Genomic DNA, 15,001 nt, shown 5'->3' on the forward strand with positions numbered 1-15,001 from the left:
AAAGTCTAATGCAAGAAAAACAATAATGCGAGAGTCCTCCCTGCACTTCTCCGCGGATCCGGCTGCTACACAGTTCTTCTAATATTTGTAGAAGCCCGGTCGCTACAGTCAGAAGTGATTCTTTTACGGAAGCGTGTAATGACTGTAATTAAGAAGTGATTTCGGTTTGAAAGTGGGAAATGGTCTGCGTTTGGAAGTGCGAAGCGGGAAATTACCCGCAATAGACCATATTCCTGGCCCCTCCTAGTTGCAAGCCTCGTCTCACGTGACGGTGATCAAATGTACCTAAAGGTTCTTGTTCGGCACTTTCGGAATTTTGTTTAAGCCTTTCTCCTTGCCGGATCGAACGCTCAAATGGTTAGCTACCAAACCAAGCTTCTTTTCTAATCTCAGTGCATTTATCATGCCAAACACATATTAACCTTTCGAACGTCCGATTATAAGCAGAAACAAGCTATCACAAAATTCGGAAAGTAATGAACGGGCTATGTTCGGTATATGCGTAGTACAAGCGATCACCGTCGTGACGTCACGCGCTGCACGTTTTCCGCTTTGGAAGTAGTAAGTGACCCCATAATAGTAGTAAGAACCCCGTATCGGCCACCGTAGGAACCAGTTGCTGAAGGAGGCTAACGTCAGTCTCCAGACTTTAAATCAGAACATCTTCTACAAAACAACACTGAATTGTCCTAGTTCTTTGCAAAGCCAAGTTGAAAATAGGAGTTCATCGTTTTCTGCATGTCGAGTCAGTTGAGTCGATAACCTCTGGCGGAGAAAATGCCTTGCGGTTTGCCGCAGGATACGTTCCTCTCAAGATGTTGCGGCGATACCGTAAAGGCTCGTTTTAGAAAAACCCATACTTTATTCGCAGGATTTCTTGAAAGCATAAGTGTTCCTGGCGGAATAAATCTCGACCATATATTTTTCTGATTACACGACCGTCTGGCTAAAAAAGGACTTTTGATGTCTGATACCGACTCTTCGTAAAGGTGAAACATAAATGAATCCTTCGTTGTTAACAAAAGTAGCTTCTATATTGTATGTTGAGTGACCGAAACGTCCAGAAACAATAGACTTTTATCAAGTCAACGTATGAATTCTCTGACAATGTGTCGACATACAACTACCTCTGCCGTTGGAAAACCGACACCAAACTGCAGCCAGGATTTTAACGCGGATAAATGATAAGACAGCTCTGCCTATGAGTAAGTGCAACCATACTGTAAATGGCGCAGCTATTTGTGTGCAACCTGTTATTGTTCAATTTACGCAAAGAAAATGTGCTAAACAGCCATCAGTTTTGCAGAGTAACGAACGTAAAGCTACAGGTTTAGATTTCGACTTTACGCGCGTGTAACTGCAAACGCAGCTTTAACATCGGTGGCGCTAACGCTGAACCTTCACAAATAAATAAAAATACTATGCAGCTCTATTTTCAGACGCAAAACTATTAGCCATAGGGGTCCGTCATAGGCTTCATAAAAGTACATGTAACGGTATAAAATGTAAAAACCGCTTTTGCTGAATATCGTTGTGTTTGCAGCAGTAGCTATTGCCGAGAAAACACAAGCGCGTGCATCTTCTCGCAGCAGTACACACAGTTTACAGCGATACTTATTATAAACACACGTTTACCATATATCTAAGTACTATTTTGCTGCCATGTTTCTATACGGACGCAGTAGCGGTTATACGTATTAAATATGACATTTCTATCACTTTACACTCATTACTGTAAAATCTGTAAATGCATGTACAACCACAGCTTACGCAGCCAAGATTTTACCTGCACCAGTCAATGCAATAAAGATAAGGAGAATCTGTAACTGAAGAGGTGTAACTGTGTTAGCTACAGGCTTCTATAACAGCAGGGTACAAGTGTAATCAGTTTGCTGCCAGAATGCCCAGTATACATCGTAACTGTAGCTATTACTAATATTATTTATGGCTGAAGATATTAGTGTTTTTTACAAAAAACTTTCAAAAGCTGTCTATCCTATCCTAAGTTTCCGCGGAAAAAATTCTTCTCTTTGAATGTCTAGACGCACAAGTAGTAACAAATAGTCACTGTCTTCTTCTAAATGTTAAAGCTATAGGTTTGCAATATCTACAAGAAGTAGGCATATTGTACCAATTGATAAAAAGGAAGCTGTAGGTGTGTCAGCTAAGACTCATCAACAGATTGTCACTGTAGCTTTAGAAAACAACATTTGCGTAATTGTCATAAATTTACAGTTAGTTATTGGTCTACAGTTATGTGAAAGTTATTCGTAAGTCCGTTTATGTTCAGCTATAGCTATATAAGCTGCTAGAACTACTGGCATTCTTCACAAGCTCGAACAGAATCCCTCCCGGTGGCTTTAGAGTCAGTAATACCAAAGTTATACTTCAGCCACTCCGCTCTTTCTACGGAAAGTTTCATCATAGATAGAAAATAGAGAGGGATAAGCAACTCACGTGATCACGTGACTAGTTGTGGTACTAGGTGTGTCTCCTTTGCGATGGACGCCTTCAAACATGCTGTGGAGTCGTTTATTGGCGAAGATGTCTGCACTACGTATTCTCCGCGTCTCGAGACGGCTACGGAAAGAGCGGAAAAGCTCCTGAATCAGCTGGAAAGACCCGTCTGTGCATCGCCAGTGAACAGGATCGTATCGACGATAGAGGACTGCGTGAAATGCGGTGTGGGCGGCGCGACGGCTTCTATCCGAAGGGAAAAGTAATCAATCGCCTTTCAGGAAGCATCCGCAACGGCTCTGCCGCTCTACTGGGAGTGTTTGCTTGCGTCCATCGACAGCTCCTCGTCCGCTCCGTGAACGATAACATTTATAAGGCGGAAATTTTGAAGCAATTCGGGCGTGAGGGTGGTGACGGTGTGGCGGGACCTTCGGAAATTGAAATATCTGGCGATGAATTGAATGCGCTGAGGTACACGTGCGGGTTCATTCCGTACAAACTCCTCCGTAAATTTGGGCCTTCGGGAAGAACGATAGGGAGGCGTTTTGCACGATGTTGGAGCGGCGTAGAGAGGAAAATGCTGCTGGGGATGACGCTGGCGATGACGTCGGGGATAGTATCGATTCAGCGGCTTGGATTCGGCGAGCCAATCGGGGTAGCCTTTTCAAAGTCATCGATGAGGCTTTCGATTTCTTTGTAGCAGTGGAGCGACGACTGCGGGATCTTCTGCCTCTGATGACGAGGGGCAATATCTAAGGCGTCCGCGAGCAAATCACCGAGGCGCACGACGTACTCCTCTTCTGGCAGGGGCTTACGCCCGACGCAGATTCCCAAGTGCAGGAGGAACTGTTGCATGAAATCGTTTCCCTTTTCTAATATTAGCATTCGCGGATATTCGATAGCGGCGAGTTGGTTGGGACAGTATAAAAGGGAAAAGGGTTTAAGAGTTGCTAAGAACAGGAGCCTAAGAAAATCATTGCTTACTGAGAAATAAAGGACGATGTGCCGTTTACGAAGTGCCATTAGCAGGACAAAGTCAACCGTATGGCTACGGTTGAACAGAGCCCAGTATCCGGTGATCACCACGTGGAGGTTGCGCTTCCGGATCCCCCCCCCCCCCCCCCTTCTTTCCTCACCTAGTCCCGCCCCCTCCCAGTAAAAATGTAGCTGACCAATTCAACAAACAAGCGAACTAATAGCAGAAAATAGGTGAATGAAATACATGCTTTAGTATATGCGATCCCCTTACTTGTTATCTTCCATCCTTCTAATGTCTCTTTACTGAGCTTCCGCAATGCCTTTTCGCCTCTTGTCAACCAAGGGACAGCATCTACTTGGGACTCCCAATCACGTAGGTAACCCATAAATTCCTTCTCCAAAAACTGCAGAAGCGAAAGCAAAACGTGCATCCAGCTCTGCCAACCGTACGCAGCAAGGGCCTGTTACCTCTAGACGACCATCTGCAGCGCTGGTGTAGCCACGTCGATCCGGTTTAACTGCGCGAAGGGATCGAACGTTTAGGCAGTCGAACACCCTATCGAACATTCGCACGAATTGAGTTGTCTCCTCCGACCCCGGTATGGCGTAGTGCTCGAGGCCGTTAGCCACACTTGAGCTTAATACCTTACACAGCAATTACTTTCAGAATAGCGGAGAAATCATTTTACCTGGAAAGCGAGGGGCAGGGTGGACTTTCAAACGCGCATGATGAAGCATCAATGAATGGGAGCCAATAAGAAATTTTCTGTTTGCGCATGCTCGCGTTCCTACCAATTAGGTTATTGCTACGTTTTCCCTAATGACTGTGGGTCACAAAATGGCTTTGGATTAGGTTCACACGCAATGGATAAGCGTCGGGTTTCCTCTAATCGAAACTTTGGGAAAAAAGCTTCGATTTGAGGTCGGACGAATTTTTAGTTGGGGGGGGGACAGTTTTTGACGAGAGCGTTTTGAAATTTTTGAACCCACTTCAAGGCCAAATTTTGCGTGTATCCCTGCTCAGACCTAAGGGTGTTACGAATGCATGGCAATGATAAAAGAGGCGCTAAACATTCTCGCTTTCTATTTATTTGTTGCACCTGTGGCGATTCGCGCGCCATTTTTCGTCCTCGTACAGGTAGTTTTTTGAACTCAAACTCATGTGCAAATGGGAGATTAAAGAACTATTAGTTTTGCGCAAAGAATTTTTAGGCAATTGGTTCTTGCATTACGCAGAACTTCATCCCTGCGTATCCGCAGACGTAGTACGTCAACGAAATGTTAGAAAAACTCTTACTAAACATCTTTTTTACTTAACAGCTCGAAACTCAGTTGGTAAGGGAGCCTACGGAGAATGCGAGTTCGCTGTAGATAACCCTAGCAACAACGCAAGCGCGTTTGAAAGTCCGCCCTGCCGAAGCGAGGTCAACACGCATACGCGAGTACGACGTGAGCTCGATGTGCTCGAGCTTCAGTCGAGGTAGGATGGCCAGACCGCTCCTGTCAGTTGTTAATCGGCATTTGTCGTAGAGCTCCCTGATATGTTTCCACGTCACGAATTTCTCATTTATCTGACAAACCCCAATGTAGTATTGAAAGATGACACCATTTCTTACCATCATTGATCTTCGTCTGTTGTTCGGGTATGAGTGCGACAAGCAATTCCTGGTCGTCTTCATTAGGTGCGGCACGTCGAAAAAGCCAACGAGAGAGTTCGTAGCGATTGACGGCTTTGTTGACCAACGCATCCTCTTCCGGGGACCAGTGCTGCTTGAAAAAACGCCGATTGCTTGCCGCGCCGTCGCAAGTGACCGCGATGACGTAGAATCCGCACATCTCTAGTTGGCGGACGGCCTCCCAAACAATGAGTGCAGATCACATGAACGAATTCCTGTGGCATTAGATGCTAATTACTTCCTATCTGTTCAGACCTGTCTATTTACCTGTTGTTGGGAAATGAGCGTATGGGAACATCAACGACGTGACCAAACCACGAACCATTAGTCCCAGAACGTGCGTCGCCACAGGGAGCTCAACGTCTTTGCCCACGCTTTGCTCGAACGAATGCAGGCCGCCGTTGACGTCTCCAAGGTGGACAAGTCCCACAACTTTTCCAGATATCTTGTCGAAGACGATGTCTTCCCTGACCTTTATTTCGTCGAGCAAGACGACAACGTGCTTCTCAACTTCGGTGAGCTGCTCAATTTTCGATTTGCGCATGAGATCGTTGACATCGCTATGAAATCCTGCTTTGGAGTGGTAGTGGATGTAGTCGCGAAGGGCCCTCTCCGATGGGAGAGACATGAAGCCGGAAGTGCGGGCAGCGTTGTAAGCGGCGGAAGACAGCATTTTCAGGTGCAACGCCCACTTGATCATCATGGGGTGCCACCGCATACCGCGCCCATCTTTCAATTTCGCCGCCTTCCTCTGCTGCTCCCAGAAGAGCCTCCTGTCACATACGACAAAGTAAATTCATCGCAACGAAAAGAATAGTTGGCGTACTTAAATGAGCCTTCAGGGAATTCCCGCTCAACTTCCTCTGTCTTGTCCTCGACGATGGTGACAAGGGCGTCGTGGAATGTACGCTCGGCGACGACTCCTTTAACATCAGCTGACAATGCGAGAGCTGTCCGCAATCTCTGTATTTGTCTCCTGGCATTCTTTTCCGCCGCTGCAAGCCGTCGCAATTTCGAGGCACGCTGGGGAGTGCTGAGCGTCAGTTGGGGCCGAACTTTGATGGCATTCCTCGGACGTGAATGACCCTCTTTGTCTTTGTGCGGTGTAACTGCTTATTTAACGTCTTCCTGTACACGTCGCAGCTTGAGCATCGCCGTTCTTTTTCGACAAGAAGCTCGCAGGAAAATGTCCGAATAGTTTTCTCATGGACGCTGTCTTTGAAGACGAACGGCGAATGCTTGTCGACGGACGCAACTGCCCGGCCGTCTCTTCCGACAAGTTCGTCCCGTCTGACTTGCCGCAAAGAGAAATACTTTGCGTCAGGGTTTCCTATAAACGCACGTGGTCAGGCATGCAGGCACTGGCGTGGAGGACAGATTGACTAACGTTGTACCTGGGCAGTATGGCGCTATATCAGGGTCAAAAATAGTGAACATGTATTCATCAATGATGAATAGGTTTATTGATGAATGATGAATAAACATTGTTGAATGATGAAGAGGTTTATTGATGAATGATAAATAAAACACTGATGAATGATGAATAATCATTGATGAATGATGAATAGGTTTATTGATGAATGATGAATAGGTTTATTGATGAATGATGAATAATCATTGATGAATGATGAATAATCATTCATGAATGATGAATAACCTATTCATGAATGATGAATAAACATTGATGAATGATGAATAGTCATTCATGAATGATGAATAACCTATTCATGAATGATGAATAACCTATTCATGAATGATGAATAATCATTGATGAATGATGAATAGGTTTATTGATGAATGATGAATAGGTACCTTTATTGATGAATGATGAATAAAACACTGATGAATGATGAATAATCATTGATGAATGATGAATAATCATTCATGAATAATGAATAACCTGTTCATGAATGATGAATAACCTATTCATGAATGATGAATAATCATTGATGAATGATGAATGAGTTATTTATCGTTTGTCATTACTTTGTGACGTGGAGATTGACGTCATTGTAGGCGTTGGCTATGACTTAATTTGGCATTCTGACGTAAAATTAGGCGGTTGCCAATTCTATACATGGTGTGCTGATCACGTGTTACCTTTTTCAACCAATGGTACAGAGTGATGCGTAAGCGGAACGTCCCGTACGAATCTTCGCTAGCTTTCTCTATTTACACGTCGTGCTATCTGTTCGCAAGGTTGGTACATAAATCGCTATGCATGCCTCTGCCTTATAATCTGATGGCGAACAGAGTAATGAGTTCGAAGAAGAAGCAGAAGCGCGACGACTGTCTGGAAGCCATGGAAGCCATGGAAGAATCGTTTATCGAGATGAAGCGTCGACTATCCCGCTTGGGAGAAGAAGAAGACGACGGAACTGGCGGAGAGACCAGCGCACACGCGGAAACTGTGGAGCCGAGCACAGAAGCCATGACACATACGGGCGCTTCGAGTGACGCTCTGCCCTTTTCTCCCTCTCCGTCAGCATTCCAGGAGAATCGCAGACTCTTTCAACCTGCATCACGGAAAGGAAAACAGCTTAAGAAGCCTACCGGAAGAGGACGCGGCCGAAAGGGAAAGTCGATGGTTTCGGCTGCCGCTCCAGGGAAGAAGGTATGGGGCCATCGATTCGTCTGTCTCCGAAGCAAACACGCATATCGTGCTCCTCGCGAAGAGGAGAGGGACATTCTCAAAAACCTCGGCTTGGGCGACAAACGCGTCTCAGTCCCTAGAAACGCAACCGAAGCAGAATTAAGTGCTGCCTTGTTAGCAGCTTTCCCTTTGCTCTGTGATGCCGGAGGTTTTACGCTTATGGTCACCGACTCACAGAATCGCAGCAACAGCCGCATCGTTCCTCTTCGCCAACCGTACCACGTAGCAAACATTCGAGAGCAGATTGACTATCACATCATTTACGTTAGACCTCTCCAAAGGTCAATCGGCACACGAGTGGATATGCGTCGCAGCGACAATTCGGACGATGAAGCTGTTCACGCTTGCAAGTCTTGCGGTGTTACAATGACAATAGCATCTTTGAAGGACCATGTTGTGAATTGTGGAAAAGAGGAAGAGTAAGAGACAATGTCGTTTGAATTTTTGATGTATTAATAAACGTCTTTTAGAGCACAAGTAGATCTGACAGTAGATTCAGAAGCAGATGTTGAGATTGGCGTTCCAGGCCCGAGCCGGCTTATTGAGCAGAGTAGACGCTTCGAGAGCATTTCTCAGGCAAGATCAAACGATGCGTCTTTGAATGTGACTCTGACAGAAAGTAACGCAACATTTCATTTTTTCAGACACGACAGTTGATTGCAGAGCAAGATGAGGCGTACGCTCGTTCTCTGGAGAAGGACGAGGAAAAGGTGCCTGACATTTTTTTAAATTAGCAATGATATTTGATGCAAGTTGCAGGACCGGAAGAAAGCTCACGATCTCTCTGACTTCGAGTATAGTTTGTGTTTCCTTCACTAATCTGCCTTATTAAACTGATATTGTTTGTGTAGAAACAGATGGCAGGAAATGAAGCGCAACGAAGAGGTTCCACATGTAGCTGTTGCACTTGATGATAAAGGTTTAACTTTTTTTATGCTTTTCTGTTTTTGCCGTAGCTACGAAGAGTGCAAAAGGCAACTCTTCTCTCATTTGACATTGACGAGCCGGAGGAAACGGACTACGGCACGGTTGCCGTGAAAGTTCGTCTGCCGACTGGACGTGAAATCAAAAGACGTTTCGACGGATATAATCACAGCCTCCAGGCATGTGTTCTTTTTCCTTTTATTTTGCTCATCCTCTACCAATTAGGAAGTTCTTCTATGGATTGGAGGTTACGACTCCATCGACAGCGTCGACAAAGTTGTCCTGTTCAACAAAATGAATAGAGGAGAGCCTAAAGCAATTTGCAAACAGGACTACCTAAAGAGTCTTCTTGACTGTTTTGGAGGATGCACATCTATCAATTTGCTTGCAAATCAGGTTTGTTTTCCTTACAAAGTATCTCCTTCGTCCATTAGTTATTCACAGAGTAACGCCGAAAACATTGTCGAAGCCGACAGTTTGATTCCAATTGACTCAGCGAGGTTTGCCTAATTAAACATAGTGGTGTCTTGGCGACGCTGAAAACGGACATTGCACTAGGTCTTCTGCCAAATTTTCAGCCAAATTTTCAGCTATGAAAGACGTCGTGGTTCATCTCAAGACTTTTGTTCTGTCCCCAGGAGAAGACAATGAAAATACACTCGAGTTTCATGTACGAGACGATTTCCTGCTGATGGACAGCCTGGTCTTTGCTGCAAAAAAACGTTTCAAGCCAAACAGGCCATTGAAGGTTTTACATAAATTTGATGATTATCCCAATGCATCTTATGGACTCTTAGGTAACATTTGTTGGAGAAGGGGCGATCGACTGTGGAGGCTGCGTGCGTGAGTTTTGGAGGCGATTTGTGGTTGAAGTGAGAAAGACGTACTTTTTTGGATTCAACTGGCGCCTGACACCAAAGAAAAATAGCTCATTTTTAATGGCAAGTCCGACGACTTAGTTACAAGTTATTCATAACTGTGCTTTAGGGAAAGCATTTTTTTCAGATTGGAAAACTGATCGCTACTAGCATGGCCCAAGGGTTTGACTTCATGTCCCCTACTGTCTTTCAATACATTGTGAAACCAGACGTGAAAGCTATTGACCCACCGCCGGAAGACGTTCCGGACATGGAAGTGGTGCAATTTCTACCTTATTAATTTGTGGTTCCCATCAATATGCCACAAGGAATTGGGTCCGGGCACCGAATAAACTCTTCTTTCAACCGTCATCATCCAACGTCTCATTGTGGCGGCGGGATCATTCAGAAAGCAAATGTTTTCGTACTCTGTGAATTGGAACAACTATTCCCTGCAACTTCAGAATAGCATTCACCATTCGATAGCCACTGTTGGGATTGGAGTGTTGGATGTCTTGGATAGCAGATGAAAGAGTTGGATCGTCGATGACGGTGTAACGGTCTCTCACAGAAACACCAAACTCTCTCATTCGACGCTTGACAGTCGACACGGAAATTTTCAACATTTCAGCCACTTGTGGAATGTGAAATTCGTTCTCAATGAAATATTCAAGCTGCCCTTTCGTTACAGTGAGGCGGGGCCGACCTCTCGAACCTGTCGTCTCGCCTTGCAAATTTGCGTCGTCTACTCCGATACCCTCCCGCATTCGATCAGCGACAAGCACGATTGTACGGCGTATACACTGTAGAGTGTTTTCGATATTAGGAACGATGGTTGCCAGAGACGAAACCCATCTAAAAACGGACTGAAGACGTGATATGACGTTTTCTCCGAATTCGCGAGAGAATCGGTCATCTTCGTATCGCTGTACGTCGCGAAAAATGACATCGACGCGGCGCTGAAGAAGCCTCCGTATGTCCTCTAAGTCGGTCGCCATGTGTCATTAATATAAAAATATAGAAATTCCCCTCTTAATCGTTTTAGAATAACTTATTCATCATTCATCAATGTTTTATTTATCATTCATCAATGTTTTATTCATCATTCATGAATAACTTATTCATCATTCATCAATGGTTTATTCATCATTCATCAATAAACCTATTCATCATTCATGAATGATTATTCATGAATGATTATTCATCATTCATCAATGATTATTCATCATTCATCAATGATTATTCATCATTCATCAATGATTATTCATCATTCATCAGTGTTTTATTCATCATTCATCAATAAACCTATTCATCAATAAACCTATTCATCATTCATCAATGATTATTCATCATTCATCAATGATTATTCATCATTCATCAGTGTTTTATTTATCATTCATCAATAAACCTATTCATCATTCAACAATGTTTATTCATCATTCATCAATAAACCTATTCATCATTGATGAATACATGTTCACTATTTTTTACCCTGATATAGCGCCATAGGGCAGAAGTGCCCTGCATCGAGTGCAGCGGTGAGTTTGTCTTCGGCGAGATCATACATTGACTGCACCAGCGTGCAATTTTCCTCCCGAACCAGTATTCCCCGCACAAAGATGTCCGGTTTTGCACGCGGAGAAAGTCGCACAGAGTGCGTCAGTACTGTCGGGGGGCCGTTGGCAGCCGGATTGAGAGCAATTTTGCTCAGTAGAATGAACCCGTCTCTCGAAACGCGATCCCAATGTCTGTAGAGCGAGAGTACAAATTATTATTATTATTTTTTCGGAGAAATGCGTTTTTGGGGCACCTATTATTGATAACACCGGAGTTTGTGTCATTATGTGCCTCTGTGCGGCTCACTTTCCGGCGTTTGGCCGTTCCTTTGACGCGAGTCAACCGGAAACGACCCATAATCGCGAGTATCTGAAATGAACCGGAAGTGTTTAAAACGCATCCAAATAGCGCTCAGCTTAAAGCAAAAGACGATGCAGGTGCAACAGTTGTGTACAAATGCTATAAAGCATGCTGTATGTAGCGACAACTACGTGGTACTAGCCAAAGGACGGCCTCTGGACGTTCCCCCAAATGACGTGCCGGGAACGCCCATTTCTGGCAGAAATCGGCCTCAAGTGATAACAGCGACGTGAATCACGCGTCCGGAACACACGCGTTGATTGCCTATATTACAGGAGGACTCTCGGGAATGTAAATTGAGTGACTGCATGCAATTATGAAGACGAGGGGCGTCACCTCATTCATCGCGTGGGCGTAAACGCCGATGCCACGCCATGCATGGCTTTCCTCACGCGACATCGAAATCCACGAACAAACGTACCTTCGAAAAAGCTTTTGGCACCCAGAACGAGTCGGAAAAACAACGATTTCGGAGTGTCCAATATCCGGGACTCGTCGGCATTAAAGGAGACACACATTGGACCACGCAAAATGTATGGAAAAGGACACGTGATTACCTAAGTTGCCTATCCCTCTCTATTTTCTATCTATATTGGCAGTAAGGTGTCTCATTTTACAGCGGAAGAAAAACTCTGCTGTTTGACATTAGATGAAATGTCAATCACGTCGTGCATCGAGTATGTCGCGGGCAGCGGCAACATAATTGGCAATGCAACATTGCCCGGCCATGAAGGACGCGCCACTCACAGTCTCGTGTTCATGATTGGAGAAATTGTTTCAAGATGGAAGTAAGTGGTAGCATACTACGTGTATTTCACAACGAATAGTACCGATGGGACCGCATTTGTAACCAATAGTCATGAGCATTATTGCACGAGCGTCCAGAGTCGGTCTCCACGTTTGCTGTGTCACTAGTGACATGGGAAGTAACCAAGCCATGTACATGGTCAGGTATCGGCTTGGCTACGAACAGATTTTTCAACATAACAAGCATAACTCATCCTCAAGACGGAAGCAAACTACTGTATTTCTCGCTGACTTACCACATATCATAAAGAATTTGAAATCGTCTCTCATAAATGGAAATGACTTTCAACTTCCAAAAAGAAGTAGCTGCTTGTCACAATTTGTCTATTTCCGTCGTCAGTGTTAAGCCATTACACGACCTGGCTCTGGTGAAAGTTAGCCAGAAAGTGGTTGACATGATGGTTAAGGTAGAGTTAATGTTTCGTAGGGCGTGAAGTCAAGTCTACTTGAAAAAGCACATAGTCTCACACAAACCACAACGTTTCTACCCTGCCATGATGTCAAAAGGTTACTGCTGTCAAAATACATCGATTTTAGGCTTGACAAATATTGCAAAAACCAAGTTATGAAAGAGAAGAGTAGAAGTCTGGACAAACGGAGAACTGAGCGTAGCAGCCGATCGATGGCGATGAGAGATTTAGTTAGGAAGGTGAAATAGTACTTTTAGATTGGCTTGGCAACAACTGTATGATACAGTGGAACCTCGTTAATCCGGTCACCTTTCGGCGAAAATCATTTGGCCGCTTTACGAAGGTGGCCGTTTTATCAAAAAGTGCCGTTAACGTGCGTTAGTCTAACGCGGGCTCAAACCACTGCTCAAGCCAAATCTATGTTCGAACACCATGGGCAAAGGACAACGTCTAGAGACCAAAAATAAGGCAACATAAAGATGGAACAGTCAATGCAATTTTGTAAAGTGTTCTGTGACAGTTGTCTGAACAAGGGAACACTTCAACTTCGTTTCCTTCAGTTTTGTGGCTAGATCAAATGCTGCGCTTCCAAAGACTTCATCTCCCCTTTCATCGGCAAACTGCACAAGTTGCTGGGCAACGGAGATGGCTTGGCTATAAGAAATGATAGGACATTTTCCATCTCCTCCACTTGAATCTTTATCGTTTATTTGTTCGTCGTCAGAATGTATTCTTTTTGTTTTTATTTTTCTACCGCAAGATTAGAAGACTTTTCTCCAATCGCTCTCATCAATTGTTGCGCAGGTGGCAACCTCGTCGTCGCTCCTAACGTACTCCATACCGAATACAGTAGGATCAATCTGGCTAACCAGTGTTTGCAGAGCGGAAGATTCCTCACTTTCCTATTATTCTAACAAGTCGGCGAAAGGATCTACTGTGTCGTCTTCTATTGGAACTGCGCCGCAATGCGCAAAACAGTTGACAATGGTGCGTGGCTTGACGTCGTTCCAAGCTTGCCTGATCCAGCGAATGGCAGTCAAAACATCAACTGCTCTAGCGATTGCGGAAGCTGCTAAGGTTGATGAATCAATTAGTGCCAACACGTGCCTCAATAGCAGCTGACGGTATTTTACTTTAAAATTTTTTATTACTCCAGCGTCTAAGGGCCGCAATCTCGATGTCGAATTTTTGGGCAGGAAAACTTGAGTAATATTTGAGAGCTTGCTATTGAGCGTGCAATCGTGTGCCGTCGCATTGTCTACAAGCAGGAGAATCTTTTCTCCTTTTGCGGCAAGTTCTGAGTCCCACTTCGACAACCATTTCGTCCACATTTCTCTTGTCATCCACGCTTTAGTGTTGGCCTTGTAAGGTACTCCAACGGGGTGTTTTTGTCTTTCAGACTTTTAAAGCACCTTGTCTTTTCAGCACGGCCAATGACTAAAGGCGATCTCTTATCCCCTGCCGCATTGGCACAAAAAAGTATTGTGAGGCGATCTTGAGCTTTTCTTCCACCTTTGCATGCACGCCCCTTTGTTGCCAGAGTTTTATCGGGAAGCGCTCTGTAGAAACAGGCCGTTTCATCAGCATTCCAAATTTGGGTCGCTTTATAGCTGCCGAAAAGTGATTGCAGTCTGTCGTACCACGCCGCCACTACTTCTCGGACTTCTGCAGATTCGCCACTGACGACAAATTGGGTGTTATGGCGTTTTTTAAAGTTGCTGAGCCAACCATTTGAAGCTTTGAACTCTTTTTCACCCAAGATCCCTCCTATTTTAAGGGCCTCTTGAAGCATAGGCCCTGTCACTGGAATATCTCTTTCCCTTGCCAATGAATACCAGCGATAAACTGTGTCGCTCAGTTCTGATTCCCGCTTCCGTTTTCTCAACAAAGGATCGTTTGCTCGAAAACTCTCCATAATCTTCTCTCGGCTTTTCAGAATCGATTGAATTTGCGTTCGGCGGCATTGAAACACTTCGCTAAGCTTCCGAGTTCCTTCCTTTGGGTTCTTTCTCGCGTACTCTAACACCGCAACTCTCTCTTTGAGCGTAAGCTCCTTGCGAGTGGTCATCCGGGAGGCCATCTTGAGCAGCAAAGAGCGCGTGCGCACTAGCTTCGGAATGGTTTTAGGATCATGAGTCAACAGGCACAAGACGTGTACGTATCGAGGTCGTACGTTCGTCCTTGAAAATGAGGTTATCCTGGAAGAATGGGTCTCGTTGTCATGTCTCAGCGACGCCAAAGTCCGGCTCTTTCTACTTCGGGATATCACGGAGCTATGGGTGACCATGCGTGGGTATTCCCTGACGTCAGCCTGGCTCGAAC

This window comes from Oscarella lobularis, chromosome 8 (assembly GCF_947507565.1).
Source record: "Oscarella lobularis chromosome 8, ooOscLobu1.1, whole genome shotgun sequence".
In the NCBI taxonomy this organism is placed as follows: Eukaryota; Metazoa; Porifera; class Homoscleromorpha; order Homosclerophorida; family Oscarellidae; genus Oscarella; species Oscarella lobularis.